Below are 18,591 nucleotides of genomic sequence, written 5' to 3'. Positions count from 1 at the left end.
GGGAAACGAAGCGACTAGAGTGATGTGATCTCCATCTGTGATTCGAATGTGTTACTAAGACCCTGAGACTGGTTAAAATATTAATTTTAGGGCCATTTGCAGAAACATATGAAATTCTATGAGATTACAGATGGTCTTTTGCATCAAAGAGTTTTGAATTTTTTGACTCTCGTTCTAGTTATTATTAAACTTTTGGTCTAATTTCTTGGTGAAAACCTCAAAATGTCACTCGAAAATTATTGCATGGTGAAGAACTGTGGAACAAAGGAAATGTATTCTGCGAAATTGAGTGTCTTACTTTACTGTGGAAAATGGAAATGTAAGTACTAAATTACGTAACATGTGACTCGGTCTCTCATTGATTTTCATTTTCAGTGCTACGAAGTAGATAAAATTTTCAGGGCGTAAAGACATTGACTTAAGCAAACACTACTGACTACCTACACCATACATATGCAGTGAATATTTTACTGCAAGTCAATTGAGAAGTGTTCATCCACCATCCACGTAAATTGTTGTATACATGAAGCATCCCTTACATGAAGGACCTATTCAGGGGAAATTACGAGTTAATAGGTCCATTCAATGGTTCTTAATTGCTATATTTCTTCAATATATTCAGAAATGCAAAGGTTTTATTGATTTCGATCTGGGAATCGTCAAATTGTTCATCAGACAGTAAATGTTTCATCAAACCTACTGTGAGTGTTTTGTTCATTCATTCAACAATTTGTATATTGTGTCATACGCCGGTAATCATCAAAAAAGCACTGACACGCTAACATACTGGACTTTCATACTTCTCTAAGGATTTTTTTAATTGTTGTTCTGAAAATATAAATATGTATGCTATGATGGTATGCTATGATGGTATATTAATTTTTGATATAAATTGTACGAATTCAATTAAGTTAATTAATTCAAAATAATGTATTGCACAGAAATATCACCTTTGACTCTATAACCAATCACCATACTTTTGTGTTATATTTAAATTGTTGTTCATAATTTTGAATTCTTGTGATTTTTTATAGATTGCAAATGAAAATATAAATTGTGATGATAGTTTAGTGTCTGAAACATAATGAAATATCATTTAATGAAAATATAGCACATCTGATAGTATTTCATTGATATCAATGGATTACAAAAAAACTTGAAAATTAACATCCAACCATACTCTTGTTTTGTCGCTCAGGATGTTTGTTTTCTGGTCTCAACAAAGTCTATATTGAAATTCGAAGAAATAGAATTCGAATTTCGTGCCCCTCAATTTATTATAAAACAGAAAACTGTAATGAAACAGTTTTTCTGTATTGACAGTACGTTTTCAGCGCCATCTGATAGTCAAATGTGGCAAATACAGGCCAAAATTTAGTCGGAGATATGAGGGCGTTTTCTATCTTCTCCTCAATAATCTTTGGTCATTTCCTCCTTTTCATCTATAAATGGGCCCAAAGCAGAATATTATTCTTTATTTGTTTATTTGTTTTATGTCTGACGATTTATATCGTCAGACATATTATATTTTGTAGAACTAACCGAAAATTTGGTTTTTCAAGTTTTTCACCTTGAAATAGCTGATAAATTGGAAAGTTTTGTTTCTTCTATCAAACTTTTTGGATATATTTTGTACAACTCGCCAAGTGCTAGTCAAACCCCTTCTGGGATCAATTTTTGCCAAAAATGAAAATATTAGTTTATTAAATGTTTGACCTCATTACTCATAACATAAGGTCTAATCAATGCTTGAGGCAATCAGTAGCGTTCTTCAGGGAGGGGCAGCCTAGGCGATCGCCCAGGGCGCTGAAATAAAAGTTATGACAAATCGTCTCTCCAAAAACGCTTTTCGTGAAATTGATGTTGGTAGCTTCTTATTGTTAAATAAAGGTAGCGCCTTATTGTTGAAAGGCAAAATTGCACATTTTTATTTTCAATTTTTTCCTAAGAATTGCTCACCCTATTCACTTTTATCTCATAATTTGGTTGTTTCCATTAAGGAGGTGACAATCAATTTCTGAAAAAGTAAAAGTTTTGCTTTCAGAAAATATTATTCAGTTCTTGTTATTGACCTGTGATATGAAAATCTCAACCTTGAATTCTGTTTGATCATGTTATTCAAGATCAATTCATGGCCGATTCTGCGGGCGGGAGGGGTAAAGGAAATAACTACCCCCTCCCTGGGCAATAGGGAATACTCCTTATGACAGAAATGATGTATTTTTTATGAAATATCGTTGAAACGTCACTTTTTGAAATAACCATTTTAACCGTTTCTCAAAAAAATATTTTAAGTACTCAAAAATGAAAAATAAAAATGGGTATTTACTAATAATTATTCAGTTTAAACTTGCATATGCCCAAGTTGAGGAGAATTCCCCATTGCCCCATTTCAATTTTTTTACTTTATTCGTGAGATAATACCATGAAATATAGGTATAATAACGGAATCGTTGGAAACTCAATCAAATTGTTCGTTCAATTACTACCCTCCCAGAAATTCTGTCTAGGAGCGTTGAGCAGATTTTTTTTGCTTGTTTAACTGAAACAGTTTGAATTTCTTTAGCTAATCTTAGGGAGCTCTCTATACTTACAAATAATATGGAAATTCGAAATCGACCTAAATTGTTATATTCCAAGCTCTAAATAAAATATCGTCAACCTCCTTTCTCCAAAAGATAAAATTTTTAAAATGTGTTGCAAGTGAAATAGATATAGATTTTTGCAGCATTCCTATGTTGGCGAGGATTTCTGAACTCGTCCATTGGTCCATTGAAATGAAACATAAAACAAGTTAATATAATATCAAAAGATTCATTATGAGAAATGCATACCTACATCATAAAAATTCGGCAAGAATTGCATGTCCAACATAAGTGTTCATTTGGAGCTGTCGTTTGGCACTAAAATTGTGTGCAAGAAAATGCGACAATTTTTTCTACCGTTTTCTCAGTGATTTATCGCCCGCACCGCAGAACCAGCACGCGATAAAAAATCGACTGGGCCAATGATTGACGCCAAATTCGACGCATCACTTTGATGAACCGGAGCGGAAATTCACTAGGAAACGTGTATCCATTAATCAAAAGGGCGCAAATTATTATGGAGGATCGTATGAGGTGATGTATCCGTTGCTCATGATGTTAATTTGACAAGAACGCCAGGCTAGTACGTCGAGATCGATAACTTGAGAGCCGTAGCATATAGGCCATATTGGATAATTTCTATCCGAATGAAAATGACGTCTTCCTTTCACTAACTCGCGTCTCCATAGGAATCCCTTTTTTCAATTCGTTTAACAATAAACCTACACAATCTAGCAGAGATCACTTTCATAAAAGCAGTCGGTTGGCCATGGAATGATTTTATTAGGTTTTTTTAGCTTGAACGGAGTCAGGTTGGTACTCTTGAAATGCCGTTTATGTCAAAACGACGTTGTAACAACCATTCATAAATTGCTATTTTCTGACACTGCAAAAATGCCAAAAGTGCATGCCAAAAAGCGTAGAAAACTGATACTTATCAGGATCTCAAACTGTTATTGAAATACTCACGAATCTATCTTTCTTTTCCAAATATGGTATTCCTCAAATCGTTTTTAGGGATAATTAGTGAATACTAGAGAATTATTTAAAAATTCCGCCAAATCTTATAGATTTTTACACGAAACATCAAGTTCTTTAAATGTACAGGGTGGGCAAATTTCGATGTTTTAGCACCACAGTTTTTAAACCAGAGGAGATACACAAAATCTGATACCCCATTATTCTCGTTCTCTTTTTCTGAGAGACTAACAATTGTAGTAGTCATTTTTGGCCACTTTCTTTTGTTTTCGAGTTATGAGCAAAAATTGGAAAAATGGTGATATTGAAATAAATTTATATCTCTGCTAATACTGATGATCGCTGATGATAGAGCTCTGAAATTGAAACATTATACAGGCACTTTTTTACGTAGAATCCAGTGGCGTACTCGCCTTTTTAGCAGTAAGTTTCTCAGAAAAAGAGAACGAGAATGGGTATCAGATTTTGTCTATCCCCTCTGGTTTGAAAGCTGTAGTGCTAAAACATCGAAATTTGCCCACTCTGTACAGTGGATCCCATTTTGGGTGACACAGCCAGGTTTCTGGCTTGTTGTTTAAAGATAGAGCCTTGCGGTTTTCATTTTTGTGAAACTCAAGTTGGCCTAATCAGATTTTGCATAACTGTTTCCATTTATGAGATACAGGGCGATTTTGGAAATTGATACTTGTCGCACCCCTCTTTTATCTCTGAAGTTATTAGAAAAAATGCTGAGTTGAAAAAGACCTCTGATACAGAATTCTGCGTAGAATCCAGTGGCGTACTCAATTTTTTTTTCGGGGTATGGTTTTGAAGATACGACACAAACTTATATTTTTTTTCAATGGAACACCCTGTATTTTATTACTTCGTTGAATTCTTTATTTTTTTCCCGTCAAAATGATAAAATATTAAATAGGTTGGAGGTCCAGAAATGCTAAAAAACACTAAAACATCACATAATGATGATGATTTTTTGTTAGTGGGCCATGAATTTCTCAAGTTTCAATAAGATGATTATTGCTTCTGATTATTAAAAGGAGTCAGTCATGGATGATACAAACATCCTTGTTGTTATTATGGCTACTATATATTTGGGAGCATTGTTTTATCAAGTAGGCATTGGAGAGAAAAAACATATCTGATCTAGTGTCATCGCCTCGGTCATCGCTTTGAATTATTATTGTGTTTCAGACACAATTGTCCCGAAGAACTTCGTGCATCAACAGAGGAGCTTTATAGGATTAACAAAACTACCCTTTTATAATATTAAAAACACTCAGGCGTATTGAATAGTTCTGTCAATTATGTATTAGGGAAAATGGACAGCAATTTGAACAGTTTAATTAGTAAGATATTATGCAATGGTGAAAATTCGTATCAATGATGAATATTTTATTGGGTATGTCTTCTGTATCTAATTTGTATATGATTTTCAGTATTATTTATTTGTTGCTATTAGGTAGGTACCTACGTGTTGTTTTTCATGTTGGTGAGGAGTGTATTATCTTTGTTCGCTCACTCTCTTATAAATAAAAATCACAAATGAAAATTATCCAATTGATTCTTTTTTTATATGGGAAATTCTTCCTATAAGAAGTAGGTAATGATTTAATGTCAAAAAATATTGTATATAAGCTTTAAAAAAATTTTATATAGAAGCAGAATGTTCAATAAAGAAATTATGACGAAAAAGATTGAAACCACTGTCAGTTAATCAAAAAAAGCATGGATACCCGATATTATCTCGATGTATCTGATTGTGAAGATATAAGTAATTAACCTCAAATTGTAAAAATTAAAGAATTTCGTGACTCTGATAATTCAAACAATGAAAATTCTATTCGGTCCTTTTCAAATACACGAAATCAACAAGTGATGCGAGAAATTCTGATTTTAGTTCAAAAAATGAATCAGAGATTTTTTCAATGAAATTCCATCCTCTAATAGAAGAAGAACCATTTATGAAACTCGTTCTGGTAGAAAAATCATACCACCAGAAAAATTTAATGTAGAAATGTAGATATCTATATTTTATTTTATTGATTTTATTGTAGAATATATTTATTATATCATATCAGTATATATAGACCTACTATGTGTTTATAAAACGTATGTACATTTGGGTGCCTATTTCTGTGTGTTTGACTGTATAAAGTCCGTCTTGAGATGTGAAAGATGAATTAAAAATTTCAAGTACTAAATAGTCGTTACTTCTAAGTGAATCACAAATATCAAATATTACAACTAGCATTATGTTTCATCTGAATCTGAACAACTTATATTTTTATTTTTGAAACATGTTTTCACAATCAGAAATTAATATAGTTATTGAAAAGGAGGACGAAGAATTTCCTTCCACTGGGAGACAAAATTATGGTGCACCTTAAGATTTTATTTTCCAAAAGGAGATATAATTTGGAATTATAACTTGAAAAATGAACACTTCTATAGTGTCACACTATTCGCAATAATACTGAGGATAATTTGAAATATAAAGGGGGACGAAGATCACTTTTCAGGATTTTAAAATCACTGGATAATATAAATATCAACATTAACTCTTCTCAAACATCTGCAAGTTATGTGTTGATAATTTTATTCTGTCATATCAAAAATGAATATACTTGAACACTGACTTTCCATGCATGCAAATAACTAGATAAAGAATTCCTTTAATCAGTTCATATGATCGTTAATTATGTTCATCATATATTTTCGAATACATATTTTCCAAAGTATATTCACATTGTGATAAAATACGTAATTATTGAGAATTTCACTTCGAACGAATAACATGGCCCTGATTTTGAACATAAAAATGTTTTGACAAGCGTCATAACCCTACATTGTCTTACTAAGTATGCATTGTGGAATGTGTCAAATTTCCATGGCCAGCCGACTACTTTTGTAAATGTGAATGGGATATGAAATGTTTCTCCCATCTGATATACAAGTTATTTTATTCAAGAAATTTCAAAGTATTTTTGACCAGTGATTTTTGCACCTATGATCATCATATTGCGCAGAAAGTGTTTTTTCTATGGGTCCTACAGTATAATGTCGAATAAACGTTTCTGGCTACTATACCTACCAGTTACGTAAAATAGAGGAGGGTGACTGTTCAATCCCTCTCAAATTCTACGACTCTGGTGGAATTACATTTGAATCACAATTTCGAGATTTAGATGGTGAGTGTTTGACTTGTACATATATTTATACGGAGTTTCCTGAGGTCGAAGAAAACACTTTTTCTCTTCACCATTTTTTTCGAATTCGGCTCTGTTGAAAAGACAGAGGCTGTTGAAAATCCATATAATTCTGGATTATATCCATGGTTATATCCGAGGTTATATCTCACAAACAATTGTATCGAATGGATTGATTTTCGGAATGTAGTTTCTCATTGATGGGGTTAATCTTCTGCGTATACAAAATCCGAAAATTCCACCCAATTTCATTTTCCAGTTTCTTCATTATGACCATAACATACCATGAAAATACCAGAGATTTTATGATTCCAAGAACCCAGCTCCCAAAAGTAATTTACCATTTTGAAAAACAAACCAATCTCACAAAATTGGCGCGAAATTTCTAGCTAATAAAGAGTTAAAATTTTTCGAGTCATTTTTATTATGCTCAATGGGATCAGCCATAAATAAAACCTTTTTGGCGATAATATGTTGAATTTTTTTTCATTTCTACGAGTGAAATATCTATTTTGTTCATAAGAAAAACAATAAATTTTTTTTCGAGACTTGATTATTTACACTCATATCATAATGAAACAAGTCATTTCTCAATGATTGATGATGATGTGATTTAATGTCTCTCAACCAAATAGCCGAATATATATATACATATGTACTTAGAACATGTGCTTGCGTATTTCTACTTATAGTCAAATATTGAGGCAATAGCGTATTCAGATATTAGAGAGATAAATTTACAATAAAAATTGGCAAGTTTTGGAAAATCAACAATTTGACTTGTAATAGAGTCAATAGAGAGGTGGTGTGTTTTAATTGAGACACCTTGTATGTAAAACTGATTCATTCAAATATTAATTTCTGTGAGCTTCAAATTTTTTTCTCGAACCAAGAGTTTGGGAATGTGAGTATAAAAAGCAATCCAAATGGAAAAAAATAAGGGAAAAAAGGTTTGAATAAAAAAAAAATGTGTTTCAAAAAAAAACTGAAAAACCAGAAAAAAATTACTAGATTATCATAAATGATAACAGTCTACTAACATCAAGCCATTATTCAAATGATTCATTCAGAAAAAAATCATAGGAATGCTGACCACCAAAATTTAAATGTCCACTTACCTTTTGACTTGACTAGTGTACACCTCAGCATAAAACGTTAAAAATCATGAAGCATTCAATGAATGTCGCCAAACTGTCCAGAACTATACACATATACACAAAACAATTGCACTTTAAGTCAGGAAAACGATTATTTTCGATTATTTTTCACGTGAGAGTCCAGTAAACGATGCTAGTCAAGCACTATTGTGAATATGTCATCAAAATATATGTACGAAAAGTCAACTGGAAACGCGTTCTTTCAACTTGAAATTTCAAAGTTGTTGCTTTGGCTTATGGCCTATCGCATCGCACTCTATTCGATTCTGGTGCCGTGAATTCGTTCGGTCTGCGAACTCTGTAACTGAAGATCACTCTTAGGAATTGTTACACAAAAATTCCGACTTCAATCCTGACAGAATGTAGGCTAGATCCAAAGATCTGGAGTTAGTTAACATAACTATGTACCTAATCTTTGGCTAGATCTGTTAAATATTATATAGAACATGCCCCACTTAACTACCAGTTTTTCACTTTTTAATTCGAAAACTCAAAACTACTGGAATATTTGAAAAAAAAAGTGGAAAAGTGGAATGTATCTTTATTGATAATAATAATTCATAATTGAAGTGAGACCCCAATTAGTGAATTTTGTGAAACCACTACACGAGTGTTTTTATGATACCACCTTTCACCATCACCTGAAGATGCTTCAGTAATAACGAAACAAGTAACAGGATTTTATTTTAAACTAGCTGACCCGGCAAACCTAGTTTTGTCATTTAAATTATTTCTAGGGTAGATAATAATAACTAACTCATCGTGATTGATCGATTGGTCGTAAAAAAAAGGAATGCCTTTTTTTCTGTTCTGTACAATTTTTTTTGGGAATATGTTGTTATATAAACCTTGCCCTAACAATAATAAACACAACAAAAAAAGAATTGTCCAATTTGGTGCGATCGTTTGAACAATAAAGCATTTTGAAGTAAAGCATAGATCCTCTTTTATTAAATAGATCTGTAGAAAAAGGAGATTTTAAGGAAATTTCGAAAAACCGATTTAATATCAAATTGCATTATATATTATTTATCGGATTTTTAATCTCTTTTGATGTATGTGCCATTATTCACTAATGGTCTATCATTCATAAATCATTTTCGATTTATAAGTCTTTATTCACTGGACTTCATTGTAACTATCATAGACATAAAGACGTCTATGACCACAAACACATAAAATTCAACTCGAAGCGTTTAGGCCCCTAATAAGAGCGGGCTCAGAACCTAGAAATATTGCAGTATAGTCGTCAAATAATAGCAGGTGCCGCAGTGAGTATTTAAATATTCAAATGAATAGAGATATTATTGAACTAGACTTCGTCTCGTTTGATAACTTTTGCGTTCAGAACAATTTGTTGTCAAATGGCTATGAAGTTTTGGAGGATGGTATTTTGTGCCTAAACGTATCGCTTAGCTTGTACCACCACTTTATTCGAAGAGTGAAAATATGTGCAATTTTCGATTTGAAAACTTTTCTACACAAATTCCTAACCGAGTCACACAAAATTTGAAAGGCTTCTTCGAACATTTCAAAGAATTCAAAAGATAATCCCAAAAGGTTATTATAGAAGCTAAGCACTGAATATCACCCTTCAAAATTCCACAGCCTATTTGACCAATTTTTCTTACACACGTTAGGTACTATGGCCAATGCTCGTTTAATAATGTACTGTCAAAGACAACAACCTCTGATACTATTTAACTGACAGTGACAAAGTGATTCTGGCCCATTATCAAATATAAACACATGTCAATGACTGAACATAGCAGTATAATTAGTTTTTACTCGAATATCATTATTGGTTTAAAAGATATAGGCTGTTGAAAAACCATAAAAAAAATGTTACTTTTAGTTCTATCTCAAACGGTTTCATCTAATGTAGGTAATGAATTTCGGAATATAGATTTTCATTTATTTGATGAATCTTTTTCGAACACAAGATATCAGCCACTTCTTCCAGTTTTCTCATTATGAACATTACGTACCATAGAAATACCAAGAACCCAACTCTTGAAACTAAGTTGCACGCTATCTATCTAATGAATATTTTAACGTTTTGTAAAATAAAAGTGTTCTTCATTTTTTTGTACAACTTTTTACGCCTTTTTCGAGTAATTTGATGTTCGAAAATTGAAGAGTATCTGTGGAATTTGAAAAATTGGGTATTTTGGCTGAATCCAACTCTTTTTAAAAGATCCACAGATGTGCAGTGTCATAGATTGAGCTCGTTATTTTGAAGGAAATTCTGTTTCACCAGGGGTGGCAAAACAAATTATGAATACTTAAAATAGATATATCTTTTTACCAAGGTCGATTCGGAAAAAATGGTATAGGAAAAAAGTGTTCATTTTGACCACAAGAATCTACTGTTAGAATATTTGTACGAGTCAAAGACTCAGCCTGTATATCCCTTAACTGAATTGCATTCGATCTCGATATATTCGATGGATTAATGCCCAGTTTTTCACAACTTGATCCGAGGAATTATTGCCTGACTGATGGATCAACATCGATTTGTTTTCAACCTATAATTCAGTCATAAGCATTTAATTATATTACAATTGATACTTCTTCATTGTATTCGACTTTCAGTGATTTCATTCAGGAAATCAAGTGAGTGTCAAATCGGTGATAGGGCAATAAAGGTTATGTGAATACGAGCATCCAGCGTAGGCGAAAACTTTTATTTCCACACCAAATTTTCAAATCTTGAAAGAATAAATTTCAGCGCTGAAGCTGAAGGTCGATGGCCATTGACTGTGCCCAATAAATGACATTTATTATTATACTATTATTATTTAAATTTCACTTTATTCCCGTAGAAAATACAACGTTTTATTTTGCCTAAATTTTCGAATTTTGTGCCAAAAATGGTCTCAAACAGTTGAGGTTAAACTTATCGTCGTCAAAATCTATTCTGCCGGTCAGTCTGACTGTAACATAGCAAATAATACATTTATTTCATCAGCCTATCTTTGATTTGGAATGCGCCAATTAGATTATATTCGGTTAATGGCAAAATCCAGGGTTATAAAGATGTATTTTTTTTTAATAAGTATTCTTGAAATTTCGAATTGAAATGAAACTTGGTAAGTACTTATGAATAACCGATATTATTTTTTGGCACAGAATCACTTTGAGTCGTATCACTGAAAAGTGAAAAAAAAATCTTCAAAAAGTTATAAGACTAGGTGCCTGAAAAAATATTTTCAGATGAACTTCAAACTTTGGATGATCCATGTTATTACCGAACCAAATAACTAGTTTTCTACTCAAAACAATCCTTCTTCCTCAAAATTCCGGGAAAATAATCTTTATTCCAGTCATTCGGAAAACAACTGGATGGAATTCAGTACTTGAATGGGTGAAAAAGGTATGACTATGACTCACATCATTGCTTTGCACTTTTCCATTTGTCAGTTCAGCTTGGTGGTCTCGCTGGAAAACAATGATCAATCTTCAACTCTCCATTTTTTTTGAACATGTGAATCTAGTTCATCATCTGCTATGATAGTCACGATTTGTTGAAAATTTTTTCCATTACTTTCCAAATATATTCGGGCAATAATGAGTATGAAACATCAGTTTAAATTGAGAGATTTCACTGATTGAAATTTGCTTTTTTGGTGAAAATCAGAGCGGAAAACGAGAGGATTTCGATTTTAATTGGAAAAGATTCAGCGTATTTGAAAATTCGATAACGTAAGCATGAGTAAACAGATAGTTTTAATCGTAATAAATTGGAATAGATTGCAATTTACAATTTTCCAAATAAACGTTGACCATCTAATAAGCGGACTGTGATGTAAAATAAGCTTTTTTTCGGCTTATTCGAACCCCTAAGAACATTTCCATTATAAATTTTTAAACCTTTGCCAACTAAATTAAATCGAGTTCAGTAATTTTTTGTTTTTCGGTCATATTGAGGTCCTCCACTTTCAATCCATCTTTATCAATTATGATATTATACATTATTATTTTATGAGATAGGTACCAAATTGACCAGCTATATGTTCCAATCTTCAAGCCTTCGATTATTTCGATTACATTCCTTGCGATCTTTCGGAAAAAAAGTTTATGAAAAAGTCTTTCTGACAAGGCAACAATCAATCAATAGAGCGAATAACTTGCTTGCCACGAAATTCCTATAATATTAATCCTGAAGTAATGAGATGAACAGTTACTAAAGCGAGCAGTTCATCAAGAGAGCCAATAAGTATTTTGTTGTTATTTGTGGAAATTATTTTGGACATGCCCGACTGAACTAAGTCCATATGGAAAGACAATTTATTCAAAAAGAATTCAGTAATTTATACGTTCCATGATTGTGTATTAATTTCCTTTTATCATTTTTTATGGACGTAAATGAAAATAAAGCTTTTTATCATGAAAACTCTTTATTTTCAAGTAGTTCGATTTTCAGTGATTGGTTAGTTACATTAAATGAAGAAAAATACTATTTAGAATTTCCAAATTCAATTTCATTGAGTGAGACATGGTAGAAAGACATTTAACAAAAAAAATTCATTAAAAGTGAGCCACAGATGGATCAAAACGAATTCCTTTTTTTCAATTTGAATCAAAATATGGCCTCATTCAGTTCAGTAGGTACTGATTTTTTTTAAATTAACATATACTGTATTGAGTATATGTATCAACTCAAAACAAATTTTGAATTCAGTAGATGGATAATTTTAGAAGTTGGAGGAAAACAAAAATTTAGAAAACTTCAGAAAACACTCTCTATATCGAAAACAAGTTGGATAATATACTAAAATGGAGTCATTTCAAACGAAACGATGTTTCTACAATAAAATTAAGATATTATATTCAGAAATATTTGAAAAATAAATGGGGAGTCAGAAGCTACTTATCAAAACTTTAACCAATCCGCCAGCTCACAAATCATAAGTCATTTTGTGGATACCCTGAATTTCATTATCCTTGCCAAATTTTTACAAAATAATCTTTCAGACCGCAGGTAGGTTGATAGAAAACATTTTTATACTTTGAACTCTAGAAACAAGTTCTTAGATAAAGGTATCAATATAAAAACAAGAACTCCTATAGATGTATAAGTTGATTCGAATTTCGCAGAGAAACTTTATGTCCTTTAACAAAGGCCATTTCAGACATTATGCAGTGTAAACTTATGTCAATGAAAATAAAGGATTACTTATAGGTTAGTTATCAAAATTGTATCCGTTCCTATATTTTGCATCTTCGGAAAACAAACAATATACATTACTTATGTCTTAGTCTTTTCTGATTTTAAAAAATTTCCAAATATAATATCTCTAATATATTGTAAAAAATTCGTTTATTTTGATAACTCCATTTGAACCCTCCATTTACCTTGTTTTCGATACAGAGACTGTTTTCTGAACTTTACTAAATTTTTGTTTAACTCTAATTTCTAAACTCCCCAACGCTGCTTGCACTGCTATATCCTAAATATTCTTAGCTCATCTTTTTCTTCGTATTTATTAAAGTGTTTATGGACAGACGAATGGAAGTATTGATTTTTCGTTTGGGAATATTTTGGGCGCACAGTTAAAAAATCACAGACATCTGGGCAAAATGATAACGATCTCGTTGCTAGGGATTTGTGGGCAAAAATAAGATTTCAAAGCGTTTCTAAGGAGTTGGAAGTGTTACGAAACACCATTCTCCAAAAAAATTGTTTTGTGACTAACGCCTCTAAAATGATGGTATTTTTTAGAATCAACGAATTCGAAAAACTCGCTCAACTGAATTTCATTGCCTTTTCCAAATTTTGAAATAAAAATCGCAAAATATAGACTTTGGGACATCATGATGGGGTGGGTTTTAGGACTAGGTAAATATGAAGATCCTGAAAAATATTGACGGACAACCAATTCATGAGAGATCTCTCAAGTGTTCTTCCTATTGCGGTTGCTTTAATTCACGAAACATATCCGAGAATCCCGATCTGTCTCAACCCATTTGATCAACTCCAACACGTCCTCTGCCTATTCATTGAGAGTGTCGATTGCATAATCTAGCGCCACGAGGAGGAAGTACACAGATCCTATAGATTCCTCTCAAACAACGGGATACAGCATCCTAAATGTATCCACGTCTACCTTAGTCCGAGTATTATACACCTGTATAAAGGGCAGTTATGAAGAGAGGAGTGTGGAATGAGGTAGCGCAGGTCAGGTTTCAGGAATTTTGCAGATTACTACTGAGCGTGAAATCGTTGGCATTCCTTGAATTCATTCAGTGATTGAATGCAGATATGGTTGACAATATAAGTGTCATGTTGGTGATCGTAAATATATCTCAACAAGAAGAGGTGAAATAAGGCAATAGAACTAGTCAATGCCCCGGGGTTATGAAGATAATAGTTATTGGGTGTGAAAATTTAAAGGTCTCATAAAGAGTTATAATGACCAAGTACAGGTGGTAGATATTTTTAGTTCAATTATGCTCCTTTATTCTTTGTATATATTTTTCTATTCTAGACAGTAAAACATTATAAACTATCTCATCCATTGTCACAGTTAACGTTTCGAAACGTGTAGATTCCGATAATTAAAAAATTATCATTTTCCTCGAGACTTGTCAAAAATATTATTCTATACAGGGTGTTCTACAAGCTCTATGACAAACTTTGACAGAAGGTAGCTGTGCTTCTTTTGAACATTTTTTTTCCTATAAACATAGGTCCGATTCGTTTTTGTTTAGGACTTACGAATGTGAGAATTTTGTAGATGGTTACTTCAACAACATACCCAAAATAATAGATTTATTTCGCTTGTCCTTTGGTCTATCGAGGCTTGTTTCACTAAGGACGGTATCAACAATAACCATAATGAACATGTATGCAGAATCCATATATCATTAGACAAAGACGGTTTCAGCAACCTTTCAGTATAAACGTTTGGGTGGGATTTTCAACAATGATTTGATGCCAGTACATGTTATAAATGATCGTTTAAATGCAGATTTGTATAAAAATTTGTTGGAGCACAACCTTTTTGACTTCATTGATGACTTAGAGCTCAACATTGTTGGAAAAATCAGCACGATGTTGGTATCAGCACAATGGTGAACCACCACATAGAGGGAGATGAGTAGTCAGTTGGCTGAATGAACATTTCCCGAATAAATGGATGGGTCAAGGAGGACCAATACAATGGCCACCTCGTTCGACTGATCTAAATCCCTTAGATTTTTATTTATGGGGACATATGAAGCAGCTTGTTTATCATGTTGAAATACAATCTCATCAACAATTACTTGAAAGAATTCAAGATGCAGCAAACCAAATACAAAACGATCCAAATCTGATCCGCCGAGTAAATGCATCTTTAGTTCGTCAATGTGAAGCTTGCATTCAAGCCTAAGGTGGACATTTTGAACATTTTTTATAGTCTCAAAATTTCCATTCATTATTGTGTTTTGAATATAAAAATAAAATTTTTCAAATGCTTGTTTCTTCTAAACAAAAACGAATCGGACATATGTTCATAGGAAAAAATATCTTCAGAATGAGCACAGCTATCATCTGTCACAGTTTGTCATAGAGCTTGTAGAACACCCTGTATATGCCATCAATGACTGGTAGTTACTGTAGTATTGAGTTTTTAGTGTTTGCAACTAACTTGTTTTCTCTCATCATTAATAAGGTTCTGCAAATTCAGGATCTTATTAATTCCTCAGATGATTTCATTATACAAATATTCCATGGACTATGGGTCTGGGACGCATTATTTCTGAGTTGTTGAATTTAAAAAAAAACATATTTTGTGAAATCAGCAGTTTACTTCAATGTCGTAATAAACGAAATAATTGAATTAGTACCTAAACGTCAAATATGAAGGCGACTGAGCTGTCTTAATCTGGGTCCAGACGATTTTGGAAGTAATCTTTGAATTTCGTAGCTCTCTTAGATGAAATTGCAGTTTATTTTGTATCTCAGAAAAATATTATCGCAGGTAAAAACTTAAAGTGAATTTTGTGATGATTACAAAAATAATTTTAAAAAAAGCGTTGTCGCACCATTTTTTTCGCCAAATTTATTCGGACACAATTTGTGAAAATAAAAAATATCTATCTATCTTCTAAATGATATAGTTTCAAGTAATTATACCTATTTTTTTTATCTAACCTAACGCTTCTTGAATACCACCTTACGATGCTTTTGGTAATTTGAAAAGATTTCAAACATTGAATGGTTTGCATAAGAACTTTTTGATATTTAAATTGAATTCAATAATCCCCTTTTTTACCTAGGATTCTTCTGTCAGAATTATTACCTAGATTACAGAAAAAAGAATGCAAAATTAGAAGACCTTTTTTATTTCTATATTCCAGAGATGTAAGAGTTTGTGCAGATAGTTAAGTAGGGGCAGCTCTACTTCTCTGTCTGAACTCTAGAGTATTGCATTGGAAAAATAACATCATTTGATTCAGCTGAAAAACAATTTTTTTCAATAAAAAATGTCCTCTAGAGTTCAGACAAGGGGTACTGTGTATCAATGCATAAGGTCTACGGGTGAAAGCTCTCCGGAAGAAAGATATGCTCTTGGTATAAAAGAGCGGTCGTATAGGGTCGTTCTATTTGTCTGAAATTCGACTGTAAACCGATGGGATTAAACTATTCGGTGAGTTCTTCTGGCAGGTTTCTCAAGCTGTAGCATGATAGAAGTCAGCTCCTAAGAAGATTGGCCATAGAAGTACCTGGTAGGTACAACTATAACTTAGTAGACAGAATGCCAAATAACAATACTTATTGACCTGTCAACACGACAAATTCATATATTTTGCTGTTGCGAAGATATAGGCATTTTATCAATTCTGGTTCTAGTGAAAACATTTCAAATGGCGTAAAACAACATGGCCGCTACATCAATTTTTTAGGTACACTTAAACTTTCGTCTTTCGTCTAGTTTGAAGATGAGACTTTTTCTCTGAAGGATCGGGAGGACAAGCGGCCAACATCGATAATTTCCGTATATCCACGGAATTCAGTGAATGCACTGCAGTGTTTCTTTCAGGTATATTTCCGGGAGGGGCACTGCCGCCCTCCGAAGTTCCGCAGGTGCCCCTCTCCCCCCGGCGAAATACTGAGAGCGCCTAGATCTAGTTATGGCGTAAAACTTCATTATGTATATAACAATAATTCAATAGGTTTTTTATTTTTTTCCCACCATAATGAGGGAACCCTTCCTAGAGAAGACTCAGCATATTTAGCGCAGGGGAGTATTTACGGGGGGGGGCTACTGGGGGTAATTAACCCCCCCAGGAAAGAGTTTTTCACACTAAATCTTCGAATGGAAACGATCTACCTCAGAAAATTTGTTTGAAATCTGAAAAAAGAATGTTAATAACTTGGAGATTTTCGCATGAAAAATTCTAATTTTCTAGCTCCTATCAGAAGAAATACCAATTCTTCTCCGCCATTAATGTAAAATTCTATTGAATATACAGGTTGTTAATCATCAATAAATCAAAGATGAAATTTATTTATTTATTTATTTATTTCTCGACAAACTGGATAACTCCCACAATAGTATCCTCTAATACACAAATAATAGATATAAAATATACAAAAGTTGTTCAGAGACGATTCAAAAAAGATTATTCATTGTTAAAAAATCAAATAATAACTACATACTATAAATTAGCTCCCTATACTATAAATTACTCATTCTTGAAAATATTTCGCAAAATCTGCACTAAATTGTTTAATATTTCTTAATTAAATTGTTTAATATTTCGCAACATTCCCTTAAACTTAAACAAACCCATTGTGAACACATCCAGATTTCCACAATACTTAGTGAACAAAATACATACACATTCTAATTACAGGAGAATTTTTACCAAGATTTGTATTACAAATGGATGTTGCGAGCAGCTGCCTATTCCTAGGAGGAACATGATACGAAATCATTGATGTTAAATCAGATGAATCATAAAAACCACATATAACTTTGAAAATGAAGATTAAATCACTGTTTAGTCTTTTTATTTCTAATGATTGCATACCATACTTAATACGGAGCTCACCCATTCCCTTCGTAATCTTATAGGTAATGTAAAAACCTGGTTCAATGTTTTGAAGCCTTTCGAGTCTGATCTTATGAACACTATATTGTGGATTCCAAATAACACTGCCAAAATTTAATTTACTGTACACTAAAGAATAAAAAACTGATTTCAAAGCCAACTCATCATTAAAATGTTTACATGTTCTACTAATTATTCGAATAACATTCCTTTACATGATGACATCAATGATTCTAAGCTTTTTAACTATAATTATACAGTGAAACGTCAAAATAGATAGTTGAGATACACTTAAACGATCAAGTGAATGACCAATATGTTGATAATTTTTTGTGATCCAAAATATTACCCTATATTTTGACTATTATGTCTGTCGAAAATTTTGAGACAAAATGCAATCCCTTCGGGCCAAGAAAACATAAATATTAATTATTGAAATCTTACTTTTTTCACCAGGACTTCTGAAGAATGAATGAAGCTTCATTGATGTAAACGGCAATCAGAACATTCTCTAGAAGAAAATGGGATTTTGCCTTAGGGGAGACTAGGGAGCATTGATACATGGGGAGGCTTGATACAGGCTTATATCCGCGGTCTTTAGCCGTTTTCAAAAGTAATATA

At 32.6% G+C, this 18,591-nt stretch overlaps 1 protein-coding gene across 12 annotated transcripts in view; it reads right to left on the bottom strand.

The window, feature by feature from the left end:
- Positions 1 to 8,170, bottom strand: part of LOC123309250 (protein turtle) — a 258,830-nt gene extending 250,660 nt beyond the window's left edge. For all 12 annotated transcript variants that reach the window (XM_044892250.1, XM_044892258.1, XM_044892257.1 and 9 more), the window contains exon 1: positions 7,888 to 8,170. The gene's annotated coding sequence lies outside the window, so the exon portion shown is untranslated. The remainder of the gene's footprint in view (positions 1 to 7,887) is intronic.
- Positions 8,171 to 18,591: the final 10,421 nt, after the last annotated feature.

Source organism: Coccinella septempunctata, chromosome 3 (assembly GCF_907165205.1).
Source record: "Coccinella septempunctata chromosome 3, icCocSept1.1, whole genome shotgun sequence".
Taxonomy (NCBI): Eukaryota; Metazoa; Arthropoda; class Insecta; order Coleoptera; family Coccinellidae; genus Coccinella; species Coccinella septempunctata.
This window is presented reverse-complemented; position numbering and strand designations above follow the sequence as displayed.